Genomic DNA, 7,304 nt, shown 5'->3' on the forward strand with positions numbered 1-7,304 from the left:
AGGTTATTGATTGTAAAATGGATCCATAATCACCAAACATTGGTAAATTAATTAAAAAAATGTTAAATAATGAAATTGAAGTACATTTTTTTCATACCAGCTAAAAAAAAATTGATTATGGCTAATGAATACAAATGTTCATTTTATCAAAGATATGGAATCTAGAGAAGAGAATAACATTTTTAAATCCTTTCTTTAATACAAGATGGATTTATAACTTTATAGGAGTCCTGCAATAGGTTCCAATTAAACTTATTAATTCAACTAATTATACAGTAATTTGGTTTAATTTAAAGAAGAATCCATTTTAAGCTAAAAAAAATGAATAAAAGTTCTTTCAATTAATAATTAGTAATTAGCTGAAGTCACAAATATCACAGTTCTGATTGGATCTATAAATGATTCATTTGTGTTATAAAATGCTGAGCATTGTTGCATTGCAGTAGAGATTAAAAAATTTTAAGCTTAAGATAATGATAAATGGTCCTTATAGATAGTGACATTATGGGGCCTTATTTCATTAATTTGGATCCACAACTGGAAGAGAATGTCTCTGTGATAGCATGAGCCATTTCTGTCAACTTGGCTTAGTAGACCATTTTTATAATTTTGTACGGCCATATCATGTTGAAAGCACCGGTTCTCGTCTGATCACCAAAGTTAAGCAACGTCGAGCCTAGTCAGTACTTAGATGGGTGACTGCTTGGGAAACCTAGGTGCAGTAAGCATAGCACATTGTTTTTGGCAAGTGAAAAACAAAATCGAAATCAATCAACATCAATGGAAATTGTAGCTGTGATACCAGTGCCAGTGGCACGTAAGAGAACCATCCGAACGTGGCCGTTGCCAGCACCACCCCGACTGGCCTCTGTGCCGGTGGCACGTAAAAAGCACCATCTGATTGTAGCCGTTGCCAGCCTTGTCTGGCCACTGTGCCGGTGGCACGTAAAAAGCACCATCCGATCATGGCCGTTTGCCAGCCTCGTCTGGCACCTGTGCAGGTGGCACATAAAAAGCACCCACTACACTCACAGAGTGGTTGGCGTTAGGAAGGGCATCCAGCTGTAGAAACACTGCCGGATCAGACTGGGCCTGGCGCAGCCTTCTGGCTTCCCAGACCCCAGTTGAACCGTCAGTAGAGTCAAAATGGCACCTTTTACTTGCTATTGAGATATTCAAAATGTTTAACTCTTACATGTATTCACCTGATGAAAACATTTTTTTTTGCATGATTACAAGTAATATATGTGTGTGTGTGTGTGTGTGTATGGCACGTAAAAAGCACCAACCAATCGTGTCCGTTGCCAGCCTCCCCTGGCCCCTGTGCCAGTGGCACGGAAAACACATCCACTACACTCACAGAGTGGTTGACGTTAGGAAGGGCATCCAGCTGTAGAAACACTGCTGGATCAGACTGAGCCTGGCACAGCCTTCTGGCTTTCCAGACCCCAGTTGAACCGTCCAACCCATGCTAGCATGGAAAACGGACGTTTGATGATGATGATGATGATGATGAACAAAGGCAAAATAGTAGATTAACACTAACAAGACCACAAAAGTAATTCAGCTTTATTCATTCCCTGCACTGCTTCATAGCGTCATCTTCTCTATGAATGAACGATAGAGAACTACTTTATATCTAGTTCATCTTTGTTATGTTCTGTAGTTGAACTCAGAAATATGCTAAAACTTTTTGTGATTTTATATGAGCAGATATAGCTAGTCAATAATTCTGCCATTGCCATGGAAATTAGCAAAAATATTCAAATTTACCAAATAAATTATACATGTATGTATGTATGTATGTATGTATGTATGTATGTATGTATGTATGTATGTATGTATGTATGTATGTATGTATGTATGTATGTATGTAAGTATGTATGTATGTGTGTGTGTATGTATGTATGTATGTATGTATGTATGTATGTGTGTGTGTGTATGTATGTATGTATGTATGTATGTATGTATGTATGTATGTATGTATGTATGTATGTATGTATGTGTGTGTGTGTGTGCGTATGTATGTATATATGTATGTATGTATGTATATATGTATGTATGTATGTATGTATGTATGTGTTGTGTGTGTGTGTGTGTGTTGTGTGTGTGTGTGTGTATGTATGTATGTATGTATGTAAGTATGTATGTATGTATGTGTGTGTGTATGTATGTATGTATGTATGTATGTATGTGTGTGTGTGTATGTATGTATGTATGTATGTATGTATGTATGTATGTATGTATGTGTGTGTGTGTGTGCGTATGTATGTATATATGTATGTATGTATGTATATATGTATGTATGTATGTATGTATGTATGTGTGTGTGTGTGTGTGTGTGTATGTATGTATGTATGTCTGAATGTATGTTCTGTTTCTCTTTTTAATTTAGAATAATTTTTGACCAGCCATCTACTTGGAAGCAAGGTTGTGAAGAAAAGTATCTTGTTTTGTTCATCATCCATTAAATTTTAAGAAGGTCTAGCAGATTTTTATAGTCCCAGATACTGCGATCATCTGTAACGTATGAATTAAGGATTTGCATTTTCTCCCCAAGATCCCAAGTGCAGCCATACTTTGCTTCAGACGGATTGGTGTGTAACCTGTTGCCCCAATAATAATAGGTCTGAAGCTGAAAGTGTATCTTAGTTCCTGGATTTGCAAGCTCCTTATTAATGTCCACTTTCTCATGTATTTTTCTAACCACATTGGTCCTAGAGAGCAGCTGATTTCCACAACAGAACATATTTTTTCCTTGTAGTCCCATGCAACAATATCTAGTCAGTTGTGTTGTATGTATGTGTATATGTTTGTATGTACATATTAGCTCTTATTTCTAGTAATATAGGTGCTACCCTGCACTGTCAGTCACAATTAGAGACAATTGAATTTTTTCTTTTTGGTTTTATATTGTGTGTAGCCACTTCGTTATTGTATGTATGTATGTAGGTCACTTTGAGTGCTACTGGTAACATGTAACCCAGTACAACCTGTTGCATGGTCGGGTCGTTGGCGACTAAACTGGCAACCCCACCAAGCTTGCTTTGTGAGGATGGTGTTTATTGGACACCCTGTGGGACAAAAAACAAAACCCGTCAAAGGGCGGAGGTACTCTTGAGAGTCAACGGCCATCCAATAAATGTCTTAAGGCTGTATCATGCGTAAGAACATAGAAATAATTGGACTGAATACCCGATCGCGCAGTTAAATCATTGGGAGTGAAGGACTCCTAGCCTTTGTTAGGGCATCCTTCTAGGAGAAGGTAACTCAGGTAACTGAGATAACTCTGACATAAAACCTGCGGCTCAGTGGTTACCAATGATGTTGACTTGTTCTTCTTTTCGGATTATGGCTGCTGTTGCTTAGTGAGTGGGATTGACTCAGTGCACAGCCTTTCCTCACTTTAAAAAAAATCTTCGAGCACAGGCATTGCACGATAACAACATTGATTAAGCTTCGTGCAATGGCCATACTCAATAACGAGGGGGCAGCCACCATGTATGTATGTATGTATGTATGTAGTATGTATGTATGCATCTTTGCATCCTGACATCATGTGATTGTTGCAAGTTAATGTCACTCATTTCCAAGTATCCTGCAAAAACATGTGTGACTAAGGGAGAAAAAATATTACTTTGCATGGAAACAGATAAGAGTTGGTGACAGGAAGGACAACTGGCAGCAGGAAATCTGCTTCATTAAACTCCATCCAACCCATACAAGCATAGAAAGGTGGACATGAAAAACATGAAGATGATGATGATGATGATGATGATGGTGATGGTGTGTGTGTATACATATATATGGTCCTGGGTTTAGTCCCACTGTATGGATAAGTTAAGTGACTTCTACTATAACCCCAGGTTGGCAAAAACCTTCTGAGTGGATTTGGAAGAAGGAAACTGAAAGAAACCCATCATATATGTATGTATGTGCGTGTGTTGCATGTATGTCTGTCTTACTATCTCCTTTCCTGACATTGTGTCATACTCACATGTGAGTGTGTCACCATTATAGTGTCTTCCATTTCCAGTCTTCCGTAAAAACATGTCTGGTCATGGGAAAATATTACCTTGCTTGGAAACAGGAGAAAGTTGGCAACAGAAAGTGCATCCATCCATAGAAAATCTGCCTCGATAAATTCTGTCAAACCATCTCAACATTAAAGTGGACGTTAAAATGATGATAATGATGATGGTAGTGGTGGTGGTGGTGGTGGTGGTGGTGGTGATGGTGATGGTGATGATGAATATGTGTTTGTGTGTGTGTGTGTATCTTTAGAACGTTGCTAGTTATGGCTAGTCAGAGTGACCAATGATTTCACACCTATAAAGCGATATAGGCACCTTGTCAGACTCAAATGGCCAGATGCACATAACCTTTCTACAACTGGAGGTTATGTGTTTCCAGTCATTTGAGTCAAAGGATCACCTATATAGCTAAGAGCTTTATAGACGCAAAACCAATGATCAATGAATGTCTAACCTGCCATAACAAACAATCTTCTAAATATCACTACTCTAATGTTTTAGAGTGTGCTTCTTTCTCAGATAGATGAGCAACTGGCCAATATGTGTGTGTGTGTGTGTGTGTGTGTGTGTGTGCGTGCGTGCGTGCGCGAGTGCATGTGTGTATGTGTCATCATCATCATCATCATTATTTAACATCCATCTTCCAGGCATGCATGGGTAGGATGGATGACAGGAGCCGGCCAGATAGAAAAACTACCCTCAGCTACTGTATCTGTTTTGGCAGGGATTTTACACCTGGATGCCCTTCCGAACACCAACCACTCCACAGAGTGGACTGAGTACTTTTTACATGGCACTAGCACAGGTGAAGTTAGTTTTGGCATGATTTTTACAGCTGGATGCCCTTCCAAATGCCAACTGCATTACAGTGTGAACTGGATGCTTTTAATGTGGCACCAACACTGGCAGGGTAACCAAGTAACTCACAAGATAAGGAATTATGAGAGAGGCAAGGCATTTGAGGAATGGAACTTGTGTCAGAGAATGCAAGGTTAGGGTGTGACAAAGTGACAGAGAGACAGAAGTAGGTGTCTTGCCACAACAGAGGGGACATTAGAGGAGATGATCCAGTATCAAATGATGAAAGATTAGAGAGTAACAGAGAAATAGAGAGGCAGAAATAGGTGCCTTGCGATAGAGGAGGTGCATGGTTACTCAGTGAAAGAAAGAAAGAGAGAGAGAGAGAGAGAGAGAGAGAAGTACAAGAAAGGGGCCAGAAACAAGTGTGCTGGAGTAAAGGAGATACTTGGTTACCTAGTCAGAGGAAAAACAAGAGAAGGAGAGAGAGAGATTGACTAAAGGGAAAGAGAGAGAGTGTAGGAAACAGCAAAAGTGTAAGAGAGATATTGTAATGCTAGAGTATACGTGCAAGTAACAAGAATATGAGCTTAGAACCTGGTTAGAAAAATAGGGTGTGGCTGTGGGTTTGGGGTGTGTGGGAAGTAGCGATACAATGAACAGGGCAGTGAGGGCAAGAAAGGGGATTGGGAAACAATCATAATTTTTGAAGAGGAAATGTGAGGAAGAGAAGAGGAGTTGTAGTTTGATTTCTGAGGGTAGAGTGAGTGAAAAGCATGTTGGTGGGACACAACTCTTCTAACACTCAGTTTCATGGATGGATCTGCTCTAGAACCTCATGTCACCAAGCATCTCATCCACTGTCATTTCCTCCATGAGCCTTAATATCCTAAGATCAGTACCTGTATACGGGGAAGCACTCCATCGGTTACGACGATGAGGGTTCCGGTTGATCCGAATCAACGGAACAGCCTGCTCGTGGAAATTAACGTGTAAGTGGCTGAGCACTCCACAGACACGTGTACCCTTAACGTAGTTCTCGGGGATATTCAGCGTGACACAGAGAGTGACAAGGCCGGCCCTTTGAAATACAGGTACAACAGAAACAGGAAGTAAGAGTGAGAGAAAGTTGTGGTGAAAGAGTACAGCAGGGATCACCACCATCCCCTGCCGGGGCCTCGTGGAACTTTAGGTATTTTCGCTCAATAAACACTCACAACGCCCGGTCTGGGAATCGAAACCGCGATCCTATGACCGCGAGTCCGCTGCCCTAACCACTGGGCCATTGCGCCTCCACCTGTATATATATATATATATATAGGTACAGGTGTGGCTGCATGGTTAAGAAGTTCACATCACAACCATTTCATTTCAGGTTCAGTCCGTCTGCCTAGTACCTTGGACAAGTGTCTTCTACTATAACCTCAGGCTATCCAAAGCTTTGTGAATGGATTTGGTAGACAGCAACTGGAAGAATTCTGTTTTGTGTGTGTGTGTGTGATTGTCCCCCACCACTGCTTGACAACCAGTGTTGGTGTACTTATGCTCCAGTAATTTAACAGTTTGGCAAAAGACACCAACAGAATGAGTACTGAGTTGGAAAAGAAAATTAGTACTAGGGTCAATTCATTTGACAAAAATTTTTCAAGGTAGCGCCCCAACATGGCCGCAGTCAAATGACTGAAACAAGTAAAGGATAAAAAGATAATGTGATTGAATTTGGGAGACAGGAGCTGTACAAAAACCTGTCACACATTGTAGATATAGCAGCCAAATCCATCAAACTGACCCCGGCAGTCTATCTGCCTGATACAGCAACCAGATTATCCTTAAACCACACCTTACACACAACATGCTGGATATAGCAGCCAACTCACCCTGAAACTATGACCTGGTATAAACCCTAGACTTCTACAATTTTAAGGGAACTACAAAAGAATATTTTCACTATTACTAGAAAATGAATACCATATGTTTAAAATAGTATTATGATTAAAGATGGAACAGAAATAGCATGTGCGTAGTAGTAGTAGTAGTAGTAGTAGTAGTAGTAGTAGTAGCAGCAGCAGCAGCAGCAGCAGCAGTAGTAGTAGTAGTAGCAGCAGCAGCAGCAGTAGTAGTAGCAGCAGTAGCAGTAGTAGTAGTAGTAGTAGTAGCAGCAGCAGCAGCAACAGCCTCTGTACACACACATCACACATACTTATGCATGCATACACACACGTCACACATACTCATGCATGCATACACACACATCACACATACTCATGCATGCATACACACACACACACACACACCTACAATTTTCATAGTAGACTATATTTTCGTCTTCCTGATTTTCTTTCAGCATCTAAAATGAATGTTATGGAGTGTTCAACCACAAGTTCGTTAAGGAATATATTAAATGTAAATCAGATTTAAAACGAAAGTAAATTTTACTCGACTTAATTGCTTTTGGTGTAGAGTTATGATATT

The 7,304-nt window shown here is 40.0% G+C and overlaps 1 pseudogene; it reads left to right on the top strand.

The window, feature by feature from the left end:
• Nucleotides 1–609: 609 nt before the first annotated feature.
• LOC115212492 lies at nt 610–728 on the top strand (annotated as a pseudogene).
• The last annotated feature ends 6,576 nt before the right edge of the window (nt 729–7,304 follow it).

Source organism: Octopus sinensis, linkage group LG5, assembly GCF_006345805.1.
Source record: "Octopus sinensis linkage group LG5, ASM634580v1, whole genome shotgun sequence".
NCBI lineage: Eukaryota > Metazoa > Mollusca > Cephalopoda > Octopoda > Octopodidae > Octopus > Octopus sinensis.